Source organism: Cupressus sempervirens, chromosome 5, assembly GCF_028749045.1.
Source record: "Cupressus sempervirens isolate cs-2001-9-10 chromosome 5, ASM2874904v1, whole genome shotgun sequence".
Classification (NCBI taxonomy): Eukaryota; Viridiplantae; Streptophyta; class Pinopsida; order Cupressales; family Cupressaceae; genus Cupressus; species Cupressus sempervirens.
In genome coordinates, this window is record NC_143122.1 from 97,205,772 (window position 1) to 97,218,081 (window position 12,310).

Sequence of the window (12,310 nt, forward strand, 5' to 3'; positions counted from 1 at the left end):
AGCCAATATATGATGAATCTTGAAGGATTAAAAGATAAGATCAAATCTATTTCATTCCCTATGAAATCTACATGAAACCAATCAGAAAAATGGAAAGATTTGAGCAGGAGAGATGGATGAATCTCAATTGTAGATTCATAACTAATCCTAAGACATGAAACCTTTTGAAGGAGCTTGAAACCCCATAAATTAGGAATGTAAGAGAGAGTATGCGAGCAAAGAATGCATGCAAGGAGAGAATACTAGTGAAGTTTGAAGGAAGTGAAAGGGGTGAAAAGACTTAGAAGAAGAATGATATCATTGCAGCATTAGTTAACACAACAAAATATCAACACTGATATCATTGCAGCATTAGTTAACACAACAAAATATCAACACTTCAAATAGAATCATATTAGATCAAAGAAGGATCAGATCAAAATGGACTGAACATCAATTTGAAATCAGCAATTGAAGATTGTAAGTTATCAGGTCAACACATTCTACTATACTTTCTAGCCATTATATTAGGAGAATGAAAATCCTGTGAAGATAGGTTGGTTTAACAACCATATTGTAAATCCTTTAATAGGGTGACATTCCAAGTGAATGTTTGTAAATCCTTTAGACATGTACACCATTAATAGGGTGTTGGAGCCTTTAACAAGGCAAGCCTCTCATAGGGCAGACCATTGATGATGGGCAAACTTTGTAACCTTGACAAGTTACATATTTCTGCAGTGATAAGTTGTGGGTGTCATCCCCACCCCAGTTTTACCTTCTCATTTTGGAGGGTTTCTAGGTGATCAAATATTGTTTTGTATATTTTCATGCATGCCTTTGCTTTCATGTTAATTAGAAATGTTACATGCATGTATTGATTTCAATTAAAAGTTTTATAGCTTAAAGTTTGGTACTTCTGATTCACACCCCCTCCCCCTCTAAGAAGTATTCTTCCCACTTGTAGACTCCAATAGTTTGGCACAATGAATTAGTTCAAGGTTCTACAACTAGATGTAGAGTTCACCTCCTTGGTTCCTAAATCATTCACCAACATTGAGGATTTCTTGATGAAATTCAAGTCTCTTCGATCTATTTTATAGGCTGCTGGAAAGAAAGTTAGATGATGAGTGTATCTTTCCGATACTCTCAAAGATTTGAGGTCCTTATTAGATTTTCACTTCTACCTTCTACTCCACTATGGATGCTCTAGGTGCATGACATATTATGCCCTCTTTTGAGACATTCTATGATAGGTCAACTCGTGAGCAATCCAAGCTCACTCAGATGGATTCACTTATAGGTTCATATTCATAGCCATTGCTTGCCAAGTCACCTTAGGATACATAGAAGCCAAAGGAGATATTAGATTCCCCTTCTTAACACTCTATTGGTTCATCATCTTCTTCTAAGAAGGAGGAAAAGAAGACTAAGTCTCCTACCTAGTCCTATTATCAGAAGGGACCTCATGATGAGTCACATTATTTTTAGAAGAGATTTGATGGCTATGAGAAACAGATTGCAAATTTGCAAGCTCTTCTTCAGAAGAAAACTATTTCATCTCCATCCTCTTCTACCTCATAAGGGTCTGCTTTTCAGTCTTCTTCCATCTCTTTGACATCTACACCAAATTTTGGATAGGATCAAACATTACGGGCTTCCATTGCATCCCCTTCCCAGGTCCCTTGGATATTGGATTTAGTTGCTTCTCACCATATGGAATCTTCTTAAGGGGTCTTGTCCACTATTGAGGCTTCTCCAATTCCTCATATTCTAATGGGGAATAACACTACCTTAATAGTTTGCAGGAAAGGTTCAGTTGGCATTTAGGGTGGCACATTTAATAATGTATTGTATGTTCCATCTCTATTTGCAAACCTTCTCTCAATTTATCAAATTACACGCAGTGGATCAGGGAAGACATTTGAGTTTACAATAGATTTAGTCTTCATTTGAAATAGTATAATAGGATGCCTTATTGTTGTAGGGACAATAGATCATACCACTCGTCTCTACACTTTTTCACACTTTGGTCCACCATCTCCACTATTAGATCACAACTCTTCTCTTTCGTGAGAGCATCATGTGGTGCAGTCAAGACACTTGAACCTTTGTTTTGTTCTCGAGATCACTATTTTGACTACCACACCACATCTAGTTGAGGTTTTTTTCTCTATAGTAAGATTCTTCTTCCACTCTACTGGACCCTCCAACTCCATTCATCGAGCCTCCAAGTACACTTGTTGAGGATTCTATAGAGGACATTCATCTCCTCCTTCATGACAGTGTCAGCACACCTGCATTGGGGATTCCCTTTCTAGATCTTCATGTTTTCTACTTTGAGCATTAGTTAGGCCTTCTAATCTTTCAAAAGTTTCCTTATTTTGTGTCCTTGTTCCTTTCACATTAAAGTTCCACTGGTTCACTCATTTCTACAAGGGCTCCATCATTCTGGGGGGGCTTTGGTGTCTCTTCTCTCTCTCATGGGGGGGGGGGGTGTACTTATGGTTTTGTGAGAGTCTCTTGAGGCATTTATTTTTGTTGTTTTTTCATCTCTTTTTGGAGAGAAGTTTTTCCCACTAGGTTTTCTCACGTGTCTCCAGTTTACAGAGATTTCCTTGTTTTGGGTACCTAATTAGGCATTGTTGCCGGGACCCATTTTTGTGCTTTCTTAGCTTTGCTAGGTTGCTTACCTCCTGAGCTTCACTTAAGGGGGGGTGTTAGAGTAATTATTTGTTACACTTATTAATTAGATCATGTTGATTTAATTAATTAAGTCATTTATTACTCTAGTTACTTAAGCTTTCTCTTAGGTGCATATAATTAATATTTTGTCATGCCTTAATTTCATGAGTCAAAACACAACACAATTTTTTTTTTTTTTTTTGAAAGATACATTAATGTTTATTATTTAGTCGAATAGCTCAGTGTACAATATGAAAGGGTTTACACTCCTATTAGGTTGTGGCTATACTTGAATGTTACTTTGTATAACTAGATGTGTAAGTTGCATTCTAAGATTACAGATTATGATGAAGATTCGAACATTGCCTGACTGTTCTAAATTTGTTGATAGATAAGAAGATCTATACTTTAACTTGGACTTTTTTAAGTTAGCTGACAAGTCAAAGATTTCTCCACTCGGGGTCTGGGTTGCAAGCCCATAATCTATGTTAAGATGTTATGATTACAAGCCCTTAATCTTTTGCACTCAAACTAAGACACTTTGATGTGCAATTGAGATTCAAATTTTGTGTTAATGTAGTTGTAGAAGTTTTAAAGATTGCAACTAGAAGATATTTTATCAATTAATCATTTTATTAATGTTAGGGTTATCTTTATATTAATTTTATTATTATTATTTAATTATTATTATAATTATTATTTTTAAATCACCTTTCCTTCTATTCTTAATATACATCTTTTATTTTAATTGTTATCATTATTATTATTTAATATTAAAATTAAATTTACTATATTCGCAATTAATGCTAATAATAATTAGATCAAATTATTGTCCAATCCTATAATTCCTTACACCAATCTCATATCATCATCAATTATGGCTAAAAATAATAATAACTAGACATTTGTTTATCATAACAAGTTTAAAGTTAAATGTCCTGTTTGTGTATCCTATCTATGCTACCCTTAACAAATAATCTCTAAATGGTATATATTATATATACTTATTACATTCCCAAAGATCTATAATCACTTCATACTATAATCAAATATCTTTAAAATAATTTACATATTAAAATTACCTTTAAAATGATTTAATAACTATAATCAACTTATAAATCAATTTCACTATAATCATAACTTGCAAATTCATGAATCAAAAATATAATCAAAAGGAGATAAAATCCACTATTCAAACCCTTTTATGAATATATATATATATTTTAAGGAAAACACCCCAAACTTTCTATGTCCTAATCACATCTAACTCGACATCATATTTATTAGAACCTATACTTTCCTCAACCATGCTAATCCTAATACTAACCTTAAATATGAACCCCACGTAAATTACCATCATATCCCTAAACACATAAAGCTAGGCATCCTTTCACACATGATTAATTTGCTGCAATCTGTCATATCACCCAGTCTAGTGCTATTTACCCCTCCCCCATTCCCAAGTGCATGTTTCTCCTAGGTAATATGGATATGGAAATTTTTTGCTTGCATAACAAAGCACATCAAAACTGAATTAAATCCTACCTTGTTGACTTTTGTTAAGATAATGCCTAGATATGAGTGGAGGTAGGTGGGAAGTCAGATCATTTAAAACTTTACAAGTTTTCTTCTCAAATGCTAACGCCTAGGAAGAAATGATACAAGCAAGTACCATCATTACCCCTTTATTTAATGCAGCAAGGCAAGGTTGTCTACTCCATAGCTCCTTCTTGATTTATAATGATATTGCTGCAAAAAGGTATGTATGGGATCTATAGAGGTTTTAAATTTATTATAACATTTTACATTTGAGAATTGTTAAGAGTTTTTTTTATTTAAAACTTTTGGTGGGGTTAAATTTCCTATTAGTACTTCCTAGCTCTAATCTTAGGTGGTCTAGACCCTATGCTCCTTAATTCTGACATAAACATTTACTTATGAATGCATTTATTGTTATTGTTTTATTTCTTTTTGGTGATGTACTCAAGGGAGGGGTGACATAAGGGTCAGATGATATATATATATATATATATATATATATATATATATATATATATATATATATAATGCTATGTATATTGGGGAAAGACTTAAATTGGTTCTCCATACATTTTCCAGAGAATTGGATGACACCTACAACAAGTTAATTCTATACACTTATGCATATATGTTCTCAATTTGATTCTTCCATTCCTATAGTCAAAGATGTTTCTTGATATGTCATTTCATTAGTAATTTTAGAATTGCTAAATATACTATATGTAGTCTAGATTAATGGTTTTGCTTGTTTAAACATTTGAACATTAAAATCATTACAAGATTTCACATATATCATGACAAAATTAAGCATAAACTAACTAAATATACTTATCTATGTATAATGAAATTTGGTAAATCATTTGCTCAAATCTAACTTTGGATTCTCATGCAAAGATCCAATTCAATGATGCACATACAAATATTATACAAGAGAGTTGCAATGATAATATCATTCCATGAAAATTAGGCTCTTTCTCACAATCTACATAGAAGTGAAGGAGCACAATAACTTTAAAAAAAACATGATAGCTTATCTTCCTACACATAATACATGTTTTCCAAATAATTTCTACAGTACTCAAAAGATGTTGAAATCTTTATAGTATGATAACAAAATGGAATGCTATGCACCAAACATAGATGTTTCACCAAATCTCCTTATCAATGAGAAGCAATAACACTACTCTTGCAATACATTTAAATACACAACAAAATGGAGTTTTCTCACAGCCTCAACTCAAATACAACAAAAAAATACAACAAAAAATGTCTTCATCTCCTATGCACATGGAAAGACAATAAGATCTCCAAGCTTCCAAGATCTTTCAATAAGAACCTACAAATGAGATAAAAATGATGAACCATGGAGGCTCACCTCCCAACCTAGGCCTCAAGGAGGCCACCCCCGAGCTAGGGGAAACAAGGCTCAACTGGGGTACATACAAACAACATCACAACAACAACAACCAACATGAATACCATAGTTTAATAACACATTTACAGTCCCCAACCAAGGCTTGCACAATAATTCACAGATGGAATCATAAACATTGGGTGAAGGTGGGCTCTTCAAGGAGGAGAATGCCATATCCTTACATGAAATAACAAATCTTACAATTGTAATATTTCAATAAGGCTCCAAGAAACATGCCACAACAAAGCTATTAATAACACATCCCTCAACAAGGCTATCAACACTTACTCTTCTTCACATATCCTCACTTATACCTCCCATAGAAAAAATTGCAATATTCAATAAGGCTTCCAAGAAAACATGCCACAACAAGGCTATCAATAACACATGCCCCAACAAGGCTATCAATACTTACTCCTCTTCACATATCCTCACCTATACTTCCCATAGAACAATAGAAAAGCATATGGCTTCAATGGAGCCCATACTCCATGAAATCTACCCCACTCTCCAAGAGAAGGATTTCTCAACTCTAATGTCAAGCCCAACTAACCCCTTCACCCCAAGGCTTCTCTTCCCTCCCAAGGGTGAGTGAAGCCTTCACACCCAACATAACATTCAATCCACCACAAAAAATTCAAGAAACAAGATCAAATGCAAGTAAATCCAACATGCTCATTTACATACACAATAACTACTACATACACCACATGCAACACATAAACCCTACAAGAACACTTTTGCAAATCTCCATTATTCAACTCTCAAGAGATAAGAAAATTCATGGCATGAAGCACTAACCTCTTTCCAAGCTAATGGTTATGAAATGGTGATGAAGAGCTTCCTTCTTTTTCTTCCAAGTTTTCTCCTACAAACCCTAAGTGTCTCTACAATTAGAGAGTGGGCGAACAACCCCTAAGTTTGGCACAAGCTCCCTAAAAAGACCTCTACTTCAAACCCCAGCTACTGTAGTGCCCCGCCAAGAGATCCAAAGAATTAACCTAAAGTTTCACTAAGTTTGGTAGCATTTTTTTTTAAAACCATGAAAGTAAAACCATTCATAACATAGTAGTGAAAGCAATAACAATATCCCAACTGAAAGTAAACATAACATACATACATAACATGTTACATTCTTTAAAGATCCCTTAATGTTGAATTACATCTAAATTAACTATTATTAATGATTCCATCTAATACTACATCCACATGATATAATACTGAAAAGCCAACATTCTTAAATTACATTTTCGATTGCTCAATCATCTGCTGTACATGCCACAGGGTATGAAAGGCTTAAAAGAATATACATCCATGTAAATAAAGTACATCATCATCCTAACTCTAATCCATGATACAATAACATAAATGAAACCACAACTTATACATGATACATCATCATAGGAGATAACCATAAGTAATCAAACATAAATATCTAAGTGCATGGTTCCTCCCAACCGTAAATAGCATCATTAGACCATCGTGGATCCTTGCCATCCCTCCGTGCATAAAATTCCAAATCACCGAAAAGATCATTGGTATTAACATAGTAGGAATGTCACTCCTAAATCATACTACATCATATGCAGAAAGTAATCTAACATGCAAAGTAAAGCATAAGATAACATCATCTAACATATGCAAATCCTCAATGTAAGAAAACATACCCGTAAATAACATCCATCATAAGATCCAAGAACAAAATGAAGATAGATGTCAACAAAGAATGCATCAGCTATGGTGTCTTAGATGGATCTCAAATGATAAGAGTGATAAAACACTACCACTCGACCATGTGGTACCTAAATGGTCCACTCCCACCGTGCTGAAGAGATAATCTCAAGTCCCAAACAAGATATCAAAATCACATAGCATAAATACTCTCTAAGTCTAGGAACCTTAAAAGTATACTAACTCAAATGTTCTAATCATAAACTGACATCTAATGCTAGATGCACACAAAGACATGTAGGAAATCTACTATGTAAGTGGGAAAGTGTCATTGCATGGATCATTCTAGAGTTACCCTGGTAGTCTCTCAATAGACCCCGGCCCCCTAGTGATCCCTATGCGGCCACTAGTATCCTCTCATACTAACGAGGCATACTATAGAAATCAAGGTTGCAACCAAGCGTTCTCTCTACTCCCATCCTAGTCTGTACTAGCACTCGAGGCATGGGCAAGAACATACAATTATCTTATTAGGTTCATTTAATCCCCATTTAGTGTAAATATTTTCACTTATTAAAACAACCTACAATGAGTTTTTCTGGCAGTCACTTAAGGCCCCAACCCCCATTGCAAGCCACTTCCTGACACTACAAGTAGATAACCTACCCTAAACTCATGGAATCATAAATCTCAAAATCACACAAGTGAATGGAAAAATACCAAAAGATAATCCACAATAAAAACATCAAATCTCCATGAGCAACTGAAAAGCATCTATTAATAATCATGACCACAACAATTCTCTATTGGCAACTGAAGGTATCATTGATAATCACAATATCCATTGGTTCTCAACAAGCAACCAAAAAGTATCTTAGAATCATACTGATCGAAGACTCCAAAATGGTTGAGTCAAAACATATCACAACATGCCATCATCAAGAATAAAACAACACTTCAGTCCCATCAAGGCAACTGGAAAGTAATCCAAGGATAACTAATCAATGACTCAAAAAATGGTTAAGTCAAGTGTCTCAAATACATACACCTTAGCTTCACACAAGAAGACTGGAAAGCAATAACAATCAGCAAATACAAACATCTCATAGAGCATGCCATCACATTACCATGGTTGGGTTTTAAAAGAATTGAGATCAAAAGACATCATCATGACATTACAATCATAAAACCCGAGCCTTTGGTAGACCTCCTATAACTGGTCAACACTAGTAAACCCAAAACCCAAAACAGAAGCATAGAGAAAACACAATGCAAGCGCATGTTTTTGGTTTGCTAAAATTACATAGTTGAATTGAGTATGGAGGTTTTAGTTTCTGTTTGCAAGTATACTTCAAGTATATAAGATTCTTCGTTTAATCTCCAAGTCAACCTAGAATTATCCCTCTATTATTTTAAAACAATTTTCTAAAATAGTCAAAAGATAATTATTTACTTATTTAAATCATTAAACTAATTCCCATGACTTTTAATAAAATCATTGCATTATTTACTAAAATCAATGTTACTAATAATTAAATGAAACTCCCTTAATTCCAAGAGCATCTCCCATTATTCAAATCATAAGAATAATACTTATCAAATTTCAAATAATTAGTTTACAATTTCCTTAAAACACTTCAAGGAAAATCATTTATTTAAAATAATCTTCATTGATTTTAAGTAAAATCAATCTCATTAATAATTCAATTATTTAATTCTACTAAACACTTATTAATATCTCTTTTCTTTTGCCCTCATTTAAAAATCCATTTACTTAAATCAACTAATAGTTAATTACACTTCTTCTACTATTAACTAATCTTAATTAAATTTGATTTGAATAGATTAGATAATAAATCATATAAAACTAATGCATAATAATAAGATTCTATTTTAATTAGAACCTAAACCCGAATCAATTTCCAAATCTTGATTATAAATGTCTTAAATCTATGTTGGTTTAGTTTTTAATTCATTCCATGCTTTGATAGATTATTTTTGTGAAGTTTAAGCACAAAGAACTCCTGGTTATGGAAAATGGAGGAATGACAGTCATTGAATAAAACAGTCCCAATACAGGGGCCATATCTCCCTAATAAACCATTGGATTGAGCCGAATTTGAAATATGTTGGAGAGGGCCAAGTTGCACCAAATTTGATTGGAGCGATTGAATAGATTTGGTCTAGATAAAAAGTTATGAATGTATGAGTTTGGGTCTATGTAAGGGTCAGCGATAGGGCCGTTTGTGATGAATTTCTTTCATAAATAAAACTAGGGTTTCCTAATGTTTCTTTGCAACCAAATAAAAATTAACATACATATCTAGATTCTGATTTCAAGATTAGAGATTCATTCATGGAGTATATTCAAACACATATAACAGACACGATAAAAATAGGAAGGGAAAGAGTGCAAATGGAATATGTGAAAATCACGAGTGCACCTAGATACTGATGCTAATTTGCTACGCCTCAAAATTCTATAGAAAAATCCCTTCCTTCTCCAACATTGCCATTTCTCCAAGAATCAAACCAATCGAAACCCCCAAGTGACTAGAAGTGCTTGTAGAAGCATATGAGCATGTAGAAGCATATGAGCTTCTCGAATGCATGTAAGCTTGTCCATACACACACTAGGAGAGCCTCTATTTAAAGTCCTCTAAGATGCATCTAGAATGTGTCTAGAAAGAACTAGGAGATAAGCATGACACATAACTTTCATGATAAGAAGATAAAGATGATGAGGTGTCTAGAATGTTGTAGACACCATGTGCTCAAATAATATGCTAACTCCTAAGTGTAGACAACATGTGCATAATTAGAGTGCAAACTCCTGTGTCGTCAACATGACAACTTACAAGAGTTCGCATACTCCTATGTGAACAAATTTTAGAATAATGCACATTAATTTATTTAATATTCACTTTACTCTTTTCAATTTAATTTATTAATTTTTAAATCCCATGCACTCACTTTAATAAATCCACTTGTTTTATCTTAATATATTTATATTTTTAATCACATGCACACATTATGCAACCTATAATCTTTTAATAATTTTAATATCCTTTCCACTTTTAAATTCATTTTCGAAACTTAATTGCTAAAATATTTATTAACTTAAATAAATATTATCACATTCCAACTTTAAAATTATAACTTTTATCTTCAAATTTAATTATTTTATTTAATTAATTTCTCAATTAATTAAATAAAATAAATATTAAAATACCATATTAATTTTCCATTAAATTAAACCATTAATTAAATCTTTTAATTAGGCTTGATTAATAGAAAATACTCCAAAGACTCACAAGGTAAAATATGAAAATCCATCATAGCAAAAATACATACAAAATCAAACCAAGGGTTAATATCATGAATTACATCATCTGATGCATTTAGAGGGTACTCAACTCAGATACTTGTCCTAATTTTCAATTAGGACAAATGGCTTAAAGGGTTGGGATTTGGACTTGAGAATTTATCTCCCCTCTCTTACCATTGAGATAATGCGATAGGGTATGCTCATCCTGGCAATTCAGGGAAGTCGATACCCGGTACCTGCAACCTGCATAAAAACCATGCATGTACATACTATATATATATATATATATATATATATATATATATATATATATATATATATATATGCTAAGCTAAACAGGCAATGGTAGGAAGTGGTGCATCATGTAGATCCTGACTAGCAGGTGACTACGACTCCCTTCCTTAACCACATCAGAAACAACATCCAAGAACAAACATGCACACCATACACATGCAAGTATGGTGTAAGTATCCATAAGAAAAAACATAGAATAAATAACTGAAAATAATGTAATAATCATCACGCATACATGAAATGTAAAGTCTAATTAATCACATCAATTGAATCCATAGCATAATATCTGATAGTCTTAAAACAATACTGCTTACCATCAACATAAAACTAGCCCTAAAAGAGTTCAACAATGATAGAAAAAATGTAACCTAGGGGTCGGCACTACACCTACCCACCCCCCCGCCCCCCCCTTACACCTTTGTACCTTTCTACCAATAAGAACTTAACCAAGTGGAGGGGTGAGGAAAGAAGTCACGTGACACTCTAATTTTCGAATTGGCTTGAAAATGACTAGTTTAGAGGGTCTCCTAAGTCCCCTAGGCCAACTTATGGGTATATTTAGACCCCCAACCTATAATACTACCATGTGGAAGACTTATTTTCACCAAAATAACACTTGGGAACCACTTTTAGGCTCTCTAAAGTTCCTTCCAAATTTTAAATTTGAAAACCATCATGAAGGTGACTCATCCTAACACTCTCCAAGGTGGGTTAATTTCATAATGGAATTAAGTTAGGTTAAGTGACTTCATGCCCAAAAATCCTATATGAATGTCATTTACACATAGACAACACAGTGTCAAATTACACACACACATTAAATACTTTACACATCATGATGACATGTCACTAATTTAATCATGAACATTAAACTTATAATACCCATGCACAATCAAATTATGAAATAAACACAATACAATGAGGTTTTCAATCTTCTAAAGATTCACCTTGGCTTTACCATGTTTACATAGGTTTGAACCTTGTTTCCCCAAATAATTTCCATGGTTCAATTTTCTTGCACACTCAACTTAAACATCAATAGCCCAATGAAATAATATAAAAATACATACAAATAAGTGTAGAATAACCCAATATCACATAATTCGCATAACATATACAATTAACTTTCATCTAATCATTCTCATGAATATTCAAAACATTGAAATATCAAATATGTGTATCAACAATTATCTTTCTTAACATAACTCATTATCATTCTGAATATTATCACAACTCTTTCTAACATAACAATGAAACTCTAAAGTCCTCTTTGGTAAATCATGAAAACAAATAAAATGGATCTTAACATATATGTCCTAAGTGAAAATCACTAATGTGCAAACTAGTTAACAAGTATCCTGTCAATCAAGTTAACATAGCAACATTCCTAGAAATATCCC